Below are 12,400 nucleotides of genomic sequence, written 5' to 3'. Positions count from 1 at the left end.
ATCATCCTCAGTAACATCACCATCCTCATACACACACGGTTCCAGCATTTTACAAGCTGTTTGGGGGAATCTCCTGTGTTAAAATTGATGTTGTAAAGCGGCCTTTACCCACCAGTGTACCACCGCCACACGTCCACTCGCACCCAACGCCCCTTGCCCCCCGCGCCGACACAGGTTCGGAGATTTTGTTCTCTCTGTGATGAGAGTGAAATGGGGAAAATTCCCATTGATTTTAGCGTTTGAATTGTCGCCGCGGAGATCTGCGCATGCGCTGTTTAAACCCGTCCCCGGTGTCGTCAACATGAGGATAACAGCGCATGCGCAAGTACTCCACCAACAATGGCTGAGAGCGTCATTCACTCAGTGAGCGGAATAGGGTTTAATTCAGCAGCGATCGGAGACATCACCGCCCCAGAGGGAAGTGAACAAACAGCATCTGCTTAAAGCAGCGCATCGGTTTGGAGCCGCGTCCGCAGATATGCTCAGAGATTGGCATTGAGTGTCCGGGCAGCTGAGGCGGAGGCGGCGGCTGTTTTTAATGGGCTCCCTGGAACACGAGCTGCTCCCGGAACATGGAGTGAGCGGGGGGAAGGGAGAGGCCATTCTCGAGCAGTGTCTGGACAGAGTGAGAAGAACTCGCCATTGAAGATCATTGCTGCTTTCTCTCCCCAAACCCGAGTGAAGCTTCCTGGCTTAGTCCCGGCTCCCACTGTCCCTTGTTATTGGACAGAGAATGGCGGGGGAAATAGCCGCACAGTAACAATGTTTCCAGTTACACAAAGAAGATCAATTTCAGGCACCAGGTGAGAAGTGTGAAAGAGACAATTTAAACAGTACCTGCTTGTTTCCGGGTGTACTGTTAGTTGAAATGGAGCAGCAAATAGAAATCTGACCCTTGCGAAAGTCACTCCTCCATCGGATAGTCTAATTCAAGGAGCAGTGCACAGGACGGGTTGTTTCTGAATGTCATAAAATTGTTGTAAAATCGCTCAAAATAGCAGATGAGCAAAAACAAATTGCTCCAGTAATGTGGTGGGGTCAGACACTGAGGTGCTGCTAGTTTTCCTTTGTTGATTGTTCATTATAATAACAGTTATTTATAAAATATATTGATCACTTTTGTATCTTCTACTTCACCTATTCTTCGGGTAATGGAGTTATGTTTTCTGTGTGTACGGAAAGAATTGAAGGAACCGGATGATTCCTCGAAACAAGGAAAAGTGCAGCGTGATGATTCCAACTCACAGTAAGTACAATATCACTCACAAAGCACAGAGATACTGCCAGGTCTTTAGGCCAACATATATCATATAGAGACCGACATAGACCCCAAGGTTGAGAGTCGCCCTTTCAATATAAGAGTCAAACAGATAATTGGTTGGATAAGTTGTTTCCATTTCCCTCCAACCCAGTACACCTGAGGACTAGGTACATCAATCCCAGGACAAAAGCACAGCCACTATTTGATTTAAATACACGGTGGCACTTTGGCCACAAATTAAATACCAGTTATTAACCACATCAGACAACATTTACCTTATTGTAAGATGCAGGATGTATTGCTACTAAGCATCACAGAATGTAGAGTGAGTTACACATTAAATACCAGTTCCAAAATCTGATGAAGTGTTAGACTAGAATGTACAATTAAAGTATGAATTCCGTTTTTTCAAACTGCAGGAATTACATAACGGACCATGCATCAGATTGATGCGTATATTATCACTTCAATTTGTTCTCACAGATACAAATTTAATACCACTACACAACTCGCACAGAAATACTGAACGTAGCCTGTAGATCATGCCTGAGATGCAGGTTAAGTACCAATACAGAAAACTCCCACACTTGCATTCAATGGCAGAGACACATAGATCGAGGATGAACCCCACACACACATGAAAGTCTAGAAACAGACATAAGAACAACAAATTCCAAATACAAATTCATTCCAGGGATTGACAAATTCAGAATTAAAGCTACTTTCATTTCCATTGCCATTGAGTGAAAGATGTAGAATGTAGCACACTGTCACATACCCAACCAGAGACTGGCAAAGGTATAATAAATTCCAGAGTCTCTTATTGTACCTGAGACTGACGGCCAAAAATAAACACATTCACATCGAGCAGTAGAGATTGAAAAATACAGAATGAAACTCATAATCCCATTCGGTATTGCACAGTGACAGGTAGAAATAAACCCCTCACTCACACCCTTTACAAGGTAATGACACAGAATGAGCAGCACATTCACATACAATACCAGAAACTGACAGATGTTGGATGATTCCCACCCTCAGTGTGGGCCAGATGCTGATGAAAACTGAATTAATGCACACTCACATTCAGTTTGAGAGATTGACTAATACACAGGTATGTCCACGCTCACCAGAAACTGACATACACTGCATTAATCCCACTTTATACAGAGGACCAAACCCTGAAATGCAGAAAAGAAACCCCACAGGACGACACACAGAAAAAGACAATAAGGCAGAGACCAAAAGCAGTCATTTAAAGTGCCACCGACTGACAGGCAGAAGACAAATCTCATTCACAGACATTAACAGATGAAGAAAAAAGTAAAATCAACATCAGTGACACAATTATTTCCAGATATGGACAGCAAAAGCCTGAGTGCCACATTCACAGATGTTACGGTTAGAATTAATCTCCCTCTCATGTAAATTACCCTGGACCTACTGATACAGAAAGAATAATAAATCCACATGCAAGACAAGACTTGGACACATACAGATTGAATGCAACAATATTGCACTTTACACGTAACTGAAAGGAAGCACGGAATAGAACACTTTTTATTTCACAAGTGATATATTGAAGCAAATCGAATCCCACACTCACATAGTATCAGAGAATGACATTCATATAATTTATCCTGCACTCATACACAGTCCCACAACTGACAGATACAGAGAGAAATCAACATTTGGTTACAGGCCCAGAGACTGTTACATACAGAATGAATGAAGCACACATGTAGTCAAAGACAGATGACTGCAGAACTGACCTCAAACTCACACTCACTTCCAGATATTGGCAGCTACCGAATGAGCTCCACATTCACTTGTAATTCTGGGGACTGACAGATGGAATGGGTCACAAAATCACATTCAGTTCCATGACTGACAGGTACATAATTCATCCCATGCTCACATACAGTACCATAGACAGACAGATACACAATTACAAATTATTTTGCATTAAGACTGACAGATAGAAAGTTAAATTGATTGTCACATTCAGCACCAGAGTCTGTCAGATATGGAATATGTCCTAAATCCACATCCCAAACCAGAGGCTAACAGATGCAGAATTAAGGCCATAACAACACAGCTCCAATTAATGTCAGTTACAGAATTAACCTGACAATGGATGAGAGATGGAGAGATGCAGACTGACTCTCACACTGGCTGAGTCCCAAGGGCTGATGATCACAGAATGAATCCCACAGTCACACACAACAATGACAGACAGTGAATGTGACCACACTCACAGAGCAGAGCAGAGACTGGGCAGTACAGGTTGATATCAGCACTTGCATACAGAAACAGAGACTGACAGATACATAATAAATCCCTCACACACATGCAGTTCAGCAAGTGACAGATACAGAGAGAATCCTATAGTCTCACATGGTACAAGATTAGCAGATAGAGAATGAATTCCACCATCACAAAAAGAAAAATGGAGATTGACAGATACAGAACAAACCTCTCTCATGTACAAGTCACAGAATTAGAAGGTACAGCATGAATCCCAAAGTTTCATTCATTACCAGAAATTACTGGAAATAGAATTATCCCCACATGATCTGAAATTGGCAGGCTTTTCAAATATGAAAATATAAGCCAGTCAGAACTTACAGTTTCTTCTACCTGGCTCTCTGATTAGTTGAGAATTGGATCGAGAAGGGTCTGTCCAATCAGAGCTAGAATCTGGCTACAGCCTCTCAAACCATTCATAAGAACATAAGAACAAGAAGCAGGAGTAGGCAATTCAGCCCCTCGAGCCTGCCCCGCCATTCAATACGATCATAGCTGATCTCATTTCGGCCTCAACTCCAATTTCCCGCCCTCTCCCCATAACCTTTCAACCCGTTACTAATTAAAAATCTGTTTATCTCCTCCTTAAATTTATTCAGCTGTTTCACAACCCTTTGAGAAAAGTAATTCTTCCTCATCCCTGATTTAAATCTATCACCCCTCAGCCTAAAACTATGGCCTCTCGTTCTAGAATGCCCCACAAGGGGAAACATGCGCTCCATGTCTACTTTGTCTATCCCTTTTAGTATCTTATATACCTCAATTAGGTCTCCTCTCACACTTCTAAACTCCAGCGAGTATAGGCCTAAACTGCTCAATCTCTCCTCTTATGACAAGACCCGCATCTCTGGAATCAATCTAGTGAACCACCTCTGAACTGCTTCCAATGCAAATACATCCTTCATCAAGTAAGGGGACCAAGACAGTGCACAGTACTCCAGGTGCAGTCTCACCAATGCCTTGTAAAGTTGCCACAACAATTCCCTATTCTTATACCCTATTCCTTTAGCAATAAATGCCACAAATCCATTTGCCTTTCTTATTACCTGCTGTGCCTGTATACTAGCTTTCAGAAATTCATGCATGAAATCTTATTTCTACGCACACTGACTCTACATCTTGCTCTCCAGTGCCTATTTGATTCCTCACTATAGCACTGTTCTCTTCCTTTACTAACAAAGCTACATCACCTCCTTTTCCTTCCTGCCTATCCTTCTGAAACACTGAGTACCCTTGGATATTCAGCTCACATACCTGTTCTCTCTGTAACCACGTCTCAGTAATCGCCACCAAGTCAAACCTATTTATCTCTATTTGTGCTTTTAACTCATTAGTTTTATTCTGAATGCTACACACATTCAGATACAAAGCCTTTAAGTTTGCCCTGTTCTCAATTGTCCCTATGCTTTTATGATTCTTTGGTGCAATATGGTGTTCACACACTCTGTCCATTCCTTTCACTTCTTGGGAACAATCAGCCTCGTCACTAACCTGCACTCTTACCCTCTCCTTAAACTTTGATTTTTCTCTTTCCATGCAACTGAACCCCAGCCCCCGCCACTATTTAGTTTAAAACCCTATCTACAACCCTAGTTATACAATTCGCAAGGACACTGGTCCCAGCCTGATTAAAGTGGAGCTGATCCGAATGGAATAGCTCCCTCTTTCCCCAGTACTAGTGCCAATGTCCCATGAATTTGAACCCATTTCTCCCACACCAAACTTTGAGCCACACATTCACCTCTTTAATCTTATTGACCCGATACCAATTAGCTTGTGGCTCAGGTAGGAGATTATTACCTTGTTGGTTCTGCTTTTAAATTTAGCCCCTAGCCCCTAGCTGCTTGTATTCCCTCAGCAGAACCTCTTTCCTTGTTCTACCTCTATCGTTGGTGTCTCCGTGGACCACGACAACTGGATCTTTCCCCACCCACTCCAAGTTCCTCTGCAGCCCAGATGAGATATCCCTAACCCTGGCACCAGGTAGGGAACACAGCCTTCGGGACTCTCAATCCTGGCTACAGAGAACAGTATCATTCCCCTAACTATACTATCCCCGAGTACAGCTACATTTCTCTTTTCTCTCCCCACTTGAATGGCTCCCTGTGCCATGGTGCTATGGTCAGTTTGCTCATCCTCCCTAGAGTCCCCGCTCTTGTCCACACAGGGAGCAAGAATCTCGAACCTGTTGGTTAATGGCAAGGACTGAGTCTCCTGCAGTGCTACTTCCTGGATTCCTCTACCTGTGCCACTCATAGTCACACCCTCCTGTCCCTGACCACTGACCAAATTTAAGGAAACTCTTCCGAGACTGCTTCATGGCGACGGTAATTGCAGAGGGCACTCTTCCCAGACTTCCCAGACCATTCATAATGATTATTGATCGAGGGATTAAACTCATGGAATCAGTATCTTATACCTCACCTGTAGATGAATTCTAAAATATCCTTTTTTCCAGCAGGCAAATAATTGAAGGAACCAGAATAAATGAGATGTTTCCTCCAGCCAAATTGGAATGAAGATTCCCGCCAGCTCCTTCTCACACACAGTATGTACATTATCACTGACAGAGCACAGAGACACAGACAGGTCATCAGTTTCACAGTCTCAGGCAGCATAAATACTTCCAGAGTCATTTTCCATCCACGAATCAAACAGAGCAGGAGAGATAGGCGTAGTATCCATTTCACCTGCAGACTGGAGTGTCCATAAATCCCAGTCCAAATTCTCACCCACTATCAAATTCTCACTGGGTCAATCCCACAATAGTGCTGCCTTCGCTACAAGTTAAATATCAGGTGAAACTGACATGTTTCCAGTTACAAGCTCACAGGCTTAACGTTAATGATGCATGCTGAGATTCATGTTAATTACCAGTCCAGTATTCGCACATGCCATGAGTTTATAAATTGCACTATTCATTCCCATAATGTGTTGTGACATATATCTGAGATACAAGTTCAAATCTCAAGTACATTATCAGTTTGAGATATCCTGAAAGCTAGTATAACCTGAGACAGAAATTCAGTTTCTAGTTTAAAACTCACCCTGATTATGAAACTAAAAGATACAATATCAATTTGATGAATATGAACTGAGCTATAGATTACATACTAATCCTCCATCCTCACACAGTGTCAAATGGAAATACTGTAACAATTCCAGATTCAGCTCCATTTTACCTTCATGTCAAAGTTCTTACTCAGAATCAGACTGAATGTCACAGATCAAATCGATTAGTACAACTTGAGTTACACTTGCACACCCATCCAGTATCAGATTGAAGGATGCATTATCTTTCCCAATTGTGTTCAAAGTGACAGAGATTTAATACTGCGCCAAAACTCACACATATAGTTTGCTTAAGCCGACCACATTAGTGGCCTGTGGCTGTGCTGGAAATTTATATACAATTAACCCAATCTTACAAACAATCCCAGACACTGAAGGTTACATGATAAATCCCATTCCCACCCAGAGTACCAGAGACTGACAGATAGAGAATAATTCTCAAACACATGTTCAGTGCCAGATGCTGAGAGACACAAGCTGTTCACTGCACTCACTCACAATATTTGAGTGTGCATGATACAAAATTTTTCTGACACACCAATGATACCACTGAGAGACTGTAGAAAGGGTCCAAGAGTCACATAGAGTAACAAGTGCTGACAGAAACAAATAAAAGTCCACACGCACACACACACAGACACACACACACACACAGACACACGCACAAACTCACAATAAATCCACTTCCACATACAATACTAGTGAATGAAATATACCAATTGAATCGCACAATTTCATACAGTAGCAGACACTGACAGATACAGAATTAATCCCACTGACAGATATAGAATGAATCTCATGCTCACAAACAACACGAGGGAATGAAAGACACATATGATTCCCAACCTACATAACAATACCACAGACATAGAATGCCATTGACAGATCCAGAATTAAACCCACACAGTAGGAGAGCCTGACAGATATATATGATTGTCATGCTCAAAAACAACACCAGAGACATTCAGGTACAAAATCATCCCCAGTTCCTATAGAGTGCCAGACAATGAAATTTGGAATATGAATCCTACACTCACCTACTCCCCTAGTGACAGATCAGAATGCCTGCCAAACTCATACACAGTTCCAGGGAATAACAAATGCAGTCTGAAACTTCACTCCCAGGAATACCAGAGACAATCAGATTCCGAATGGTTTCCACATTCACATACAATAGCAGTGACTGGCAAAGAGTGAAACACATGCACACTCACAAACCACCACCACCATTAAGAAATTCAGAGTGAGTACCGAGCTCACTTGCAATACCAGAAAGTGACTGATAGAACACATCCATTGCACACGTACCATTCCACTGTCAGGCTCAAAACGTGACCCAACACTCATGCAGCACCTGGAAATGCAAGATACAGACTGACTGTGACTCAGATATATTGTACCAGATATCAACAGAAGCAGAATGAATTCAACATTCACCTACAGTTCCACAGAGAATGTATCCACACTCACATACGGTAAACAAGACTGACAGGTTCAGAGTGTCTTTCACAAAGCACCAGTGAGTGACAGATACAGAATAAATCCCTTCCCCTCCCAATATAATGTGAACAATTCTTGCCTGTTGTGTCCATCCCTGATCTGTAAAGTTCGACCTAGCAGAGTGTGCTGACCTCTACTGGCCAGAACCGAGAACTGCAACATAGCGGAGGGAACTCACATGAACTGTTGGTGTTGCAGAAACAGGCCAATGTGAGGAATAAGTGATGGGATGTGATAGGGTCGACACAGAGATATGAGTATTAAATCCGATTAAAAAATTCAATATAATTTATGGAATCTGTAGAATTTGGAAGTTGTTGTCGTCTTGAGCAGTTGAGTCGATTAGCGCAGCTGTATTTAAGAGAAAGCTAGGTAAGTATAGGAGGAAGAATGGATTTCATGGATCAGCAGATAATGGTACATGAAGTATTCTGGGTGGAGTATCTTGTGGAATAATGTACCAATTCGACCAGATGGCCCAATGAAGTATATTCACCTCACACTCACACAGTGTACCAGAGACAGCAATACAGAGTGAAACATACACACACATCCCTAGAGACTGACAGATACATAATGAATCAGACACTCAAATCCTTTACCAGAGAGGTAGTGAGACAGAATGAATCCTACAATTAAATACATACACGCTTAGAATACTTACAGCACAGCAAGAGGCCATTCGGCCCTTCGTGTCTGTTGTTGTTCTCCACCAGAGCCACTCAGCTACTTCTGATCCCCAGCCCTCTCACCACAGCCTGGCAAACCTTTTCCCTTCAGGTGCTTATCCAATTCCCTTTTGACAAACCCACTTTCTCCTGTCTCTAGCACATTCTCAGGCAGTGAGTTGCAGATCCTAATGACTTCCTGCATGAAAAGATTTTTCCTGATTCCTCCATTAGTACTTTTGCCAACCACCATAAATCGATGCCTACTGCCCACAGGACCTTTTTATCATTATCTACTATGTCTAGAACACTCATTATTTTGAACATTTCTACCAAACCTCCTCACAGCTTTCTCTTTTTGAAGGAGAGTAACCACATCTTCTCAAATCTCTCCATGTAACAAAGCCCCTCACCCTTACAACCATTCTTATAAAGCTTTTCTGCACTCTTTCTAAAACCCTCACGTATTTCCAACGGTTTGGTGCCCAAAATTAGACTAATGCTAGTGTCTGTGTGACATCTTTCTGTATCTGTGCAAGGGAGCCTGTATCTGTCTGATCTCACTTGGTGTGAGAGGAGTTGTAAGGATCAGGGTAGAAACTGTCTGCACAGGCAGTCCTTTTCCATAGGCACACATGTATGTTAGAGACCGACATGTACACCTCATATCCGACACAGACACAGTGCAAGGGCCAGGCAGATATAAAATTTATCCCACAGTAACAACCGATAAAAAAATGGAAATGTAGAAGCAAAATATTCTGGATGCTGGGAATCTGAAATAAACACAGGAAATGCTGGAAATACACAGCAGATCTGGAAGCACCTGTGGCTTCAGGTCATGACATTTTATTGGAACTGGGAACGATTAGAAATGTAACAGATTTATGTAGAAATTGTCACTTAGGAATGCAGAACGTGAGAGTTCCTGAAAAAAGGGACATGATGTTGAAAATTTTTGTCTTTCCCTCTTCAGTGTTAATGGGATCCAAACCAGTTGGTGAAGCTGAGCCAAGACACAGAGATTGTATTGATCGAGAGATTTTATTTACTTGTTTAGTCTCACAGCTCTGCTGCTTCACAACCCTATTTCCCAGCTAACCTCTATGTATATGTGCTCAACAACAAATAATACCGTCTTTTCCTAAGCTAAGTAATGTAATTAATATTATGTTAACAAACCTTAAATAACTCATTGAAAAGACATTAACTTTCAGAACAGATACAAGTATACCAAATCTCAAAGGGAACAAAACTTTATACTGCATGAGAAGGGGGTGCTGATTGGATGACAAATATTTGCTGATTGGTAGAGGCATTGCCATGGGAATGCAACAGGGAAGAGTTAACTGCCAAGCATTTGTCTTATTTCAAACAGCCAAGTCGACTCTGATTGCTCCAGGCATTTCCCTGGGAAGGAATCAGGGAATGATTGTCCACCAAGTTTTTCTTAGGCTACTGGGACAATAGTTAACTGCAGAGTCAGTTATAGGACTCATTGTCGTGATCAGTTCGGTGGTGTTGCTACTGAAACAGTGAGTATAAAGTGCAGTTATTTTGGGTGAGATAAGTTTTGGTTGAGAAGGATCAAGTGAATGCTCAAGAATTCACCAGAAGAAAACGGTTTGCACATGTGCCAGTCCCAAGAAAGAAGCCTTTGTGACAAGCCCGTGGTAACTCTTCACTGGTTTATCCATCTGTAAAGATATTGTTGGGCAAAGGAATGTTGGGAAATTGAATCACCTTCTTTTGTTTGTATTGAGATCTTTCTGACTGTTTTGTCTGGTTAATGTAGTTTGTTTTTCTTGTTTTAATAAATATTTTATTTTTTGTGTTCAAAGTTCATGAGCAAATACCTGTGAATTTCTTCTCTTTTCTCACATCCTACACATGTTGGGTTCTATCAAACCAGGTTTCACTCTGGGAACTTATCCAGTTTTACCATAAGCCGGGATCATAACAGATGTTCGTGTAATTCTTAGCACAATCGGGATTGGTCAGTAAGTATTCTCCTTCTGTGAAATCACATCCAATGTTGGATACTATGTTCTGAGCTTTTCAAGCAGGATGTTGGTGAGTATGCTCAGCACTTTGCCTGTTGTGAACAGCTGAAGGCCTAAGCTGTTTGATATGATCCAACAGTCATTGGGTCATATGGCCACAGACCTCACATCACACTGACACTGAAATTCATATACAACATTAGTTATTTGACTTGTTGGCAGAACATTGTTTTAGTCTTGACAGCAACATCCCGTTAGTGGAGAATGCCACTCGTGTTGCTACTGCATAGTAGCATTGTGAAACGGGTAGTTTTATTAGTTGTTCACGTTTTTGAGATACCGTAACCATTCCAGTGTTATCTGAGGTAGACTGGACACTATTCAGAAAATGAAGTGGCGGGCTTAGGCCCATTGTTGAGTTTGTGTTGTATACAGTGAGCAATTATTTGATCGAGTGAGCCATTATCCGGCAGGATAGCTTTGAAGTGCCTGATTTTGGCATCATGTTGCATGATTAGCAAATGGCCTGGTCCCTACCTATCAGTTTGGCGATAAGACCTACCTTATACCGCATGGAACTGTAGGAATCCCAACAGTGGCGGTGGGCTAGCAGTAGACAGTAGTAGAGAACGCATTGGCAGATTTCTCAAGTAGTACATTGAGGAAAGGGGGCTCATTTGACTGGTCAATTTCAATGAGAAGAGAGCAAGTTAGAGCACATTAAGGTATCACAGGATTTTTTTTTACATGTAGCTACAGATGCAGATATAGAAAATGTGTAACTAATGTATCAGAGACATGAAAGGGATAGGATGTTAGGGGTCATTTCATTGGAGACACGTTTCTCGTGGAAATGGGCAAAGATATTTACAAGAGCTGGGCCTAGACGGTATCCCATGGCAACATCATCTCTTTGGGCATACACGGTGTCATTAAAACTGAAAGCAACTGCATGAGTTGCTGAGTTCATATGTTCAATGAATACAAATTCAGACAATGGCAGTGAGACTAGATCATCATGAATTAATGACGTGGTTCAAATGTGAATGGCTTCCTTGAATGGCACCTTAATCAAGAGGCTAGCAATGTCAAACAAGCAACACGCTCATGCACACACCATTGCTATTGATATGCAAGTCCTGTATGGGCTTCACAAAGGAGAAGGAACCCTTCACCATGTATGGGGAAAACTCGCTCAGAACTGTTTGTAGCAACTCACTCAACCATTTGGCCAATTCATTTTGTGAAGAATCAGTCAGAGATGAGATAGGATGTAAAGGGACATCTCTTTTCTGAGTCTTTGGTAGCCCATGTATACGTGGACACAGTGAACCATGAGGGCAAACCCTACTATATACTCCACCAGGCAGTTCATTACGCCACACTCTCATTCCACAATTGGACAACACTTAATAAACAATCCCAATTGTGCTAAGAATTACAATTGCAGTGTGAACTAGGGCGCATAGTTTATAAAATAATGGGTCCCCTATTTACGATGGAGATGAGGAGTAATTTATTTTCAAAGGATCGTTAGTCATTGAATTATCTTCCCGAGAGAGCGGTGGAGGCTGAATCATTAAATATAT

The 12,400-nt window shown here is 41.9% G+C and overlaps 1 long non-coding RNA gene across 1 annotated transcript; it reads left to right on the top strand.

Moving 5' to 3' along the window:
* The first annotated feature begins 415 nt into the window (after nucleotides 1–415).
* Nucleotides 416–10,651, top strand: LOC144670302 (uncharacterized). The gene is made up of 3 exons (XR_013573845.1): nucleotides 416–803; nucleotides 1,183–1,246; nucleotides 9,785–10,651. It is a non-coding gene; the product is annotated as an uncharacterized LOC144670302 (long non-coding RNA).
* Nucleotides 10,652–12,400: the final 1,749 nt, after the last annotated feature.

The sequence above is a fragment of the Cetorhinus maximus genome, chromosome 31 (assembly GCF_964194155.1).
Source record: "Cetorhinus maximus chromosome 31, sCetMax3.hap1.1, whole genome shotgun sequence".
NCBI lineage: Eukaryota > Metazoa > Chordata > Chondrichthyes > Lamniformes > Cetorhinidae > Cetorhinus > Cetorhinus maximus.
The sequence above is the reverse complement of the archived record's forward strand: the minus strand, read 5'-3'. Positions and strand labels throughout refer to the sequence as shown.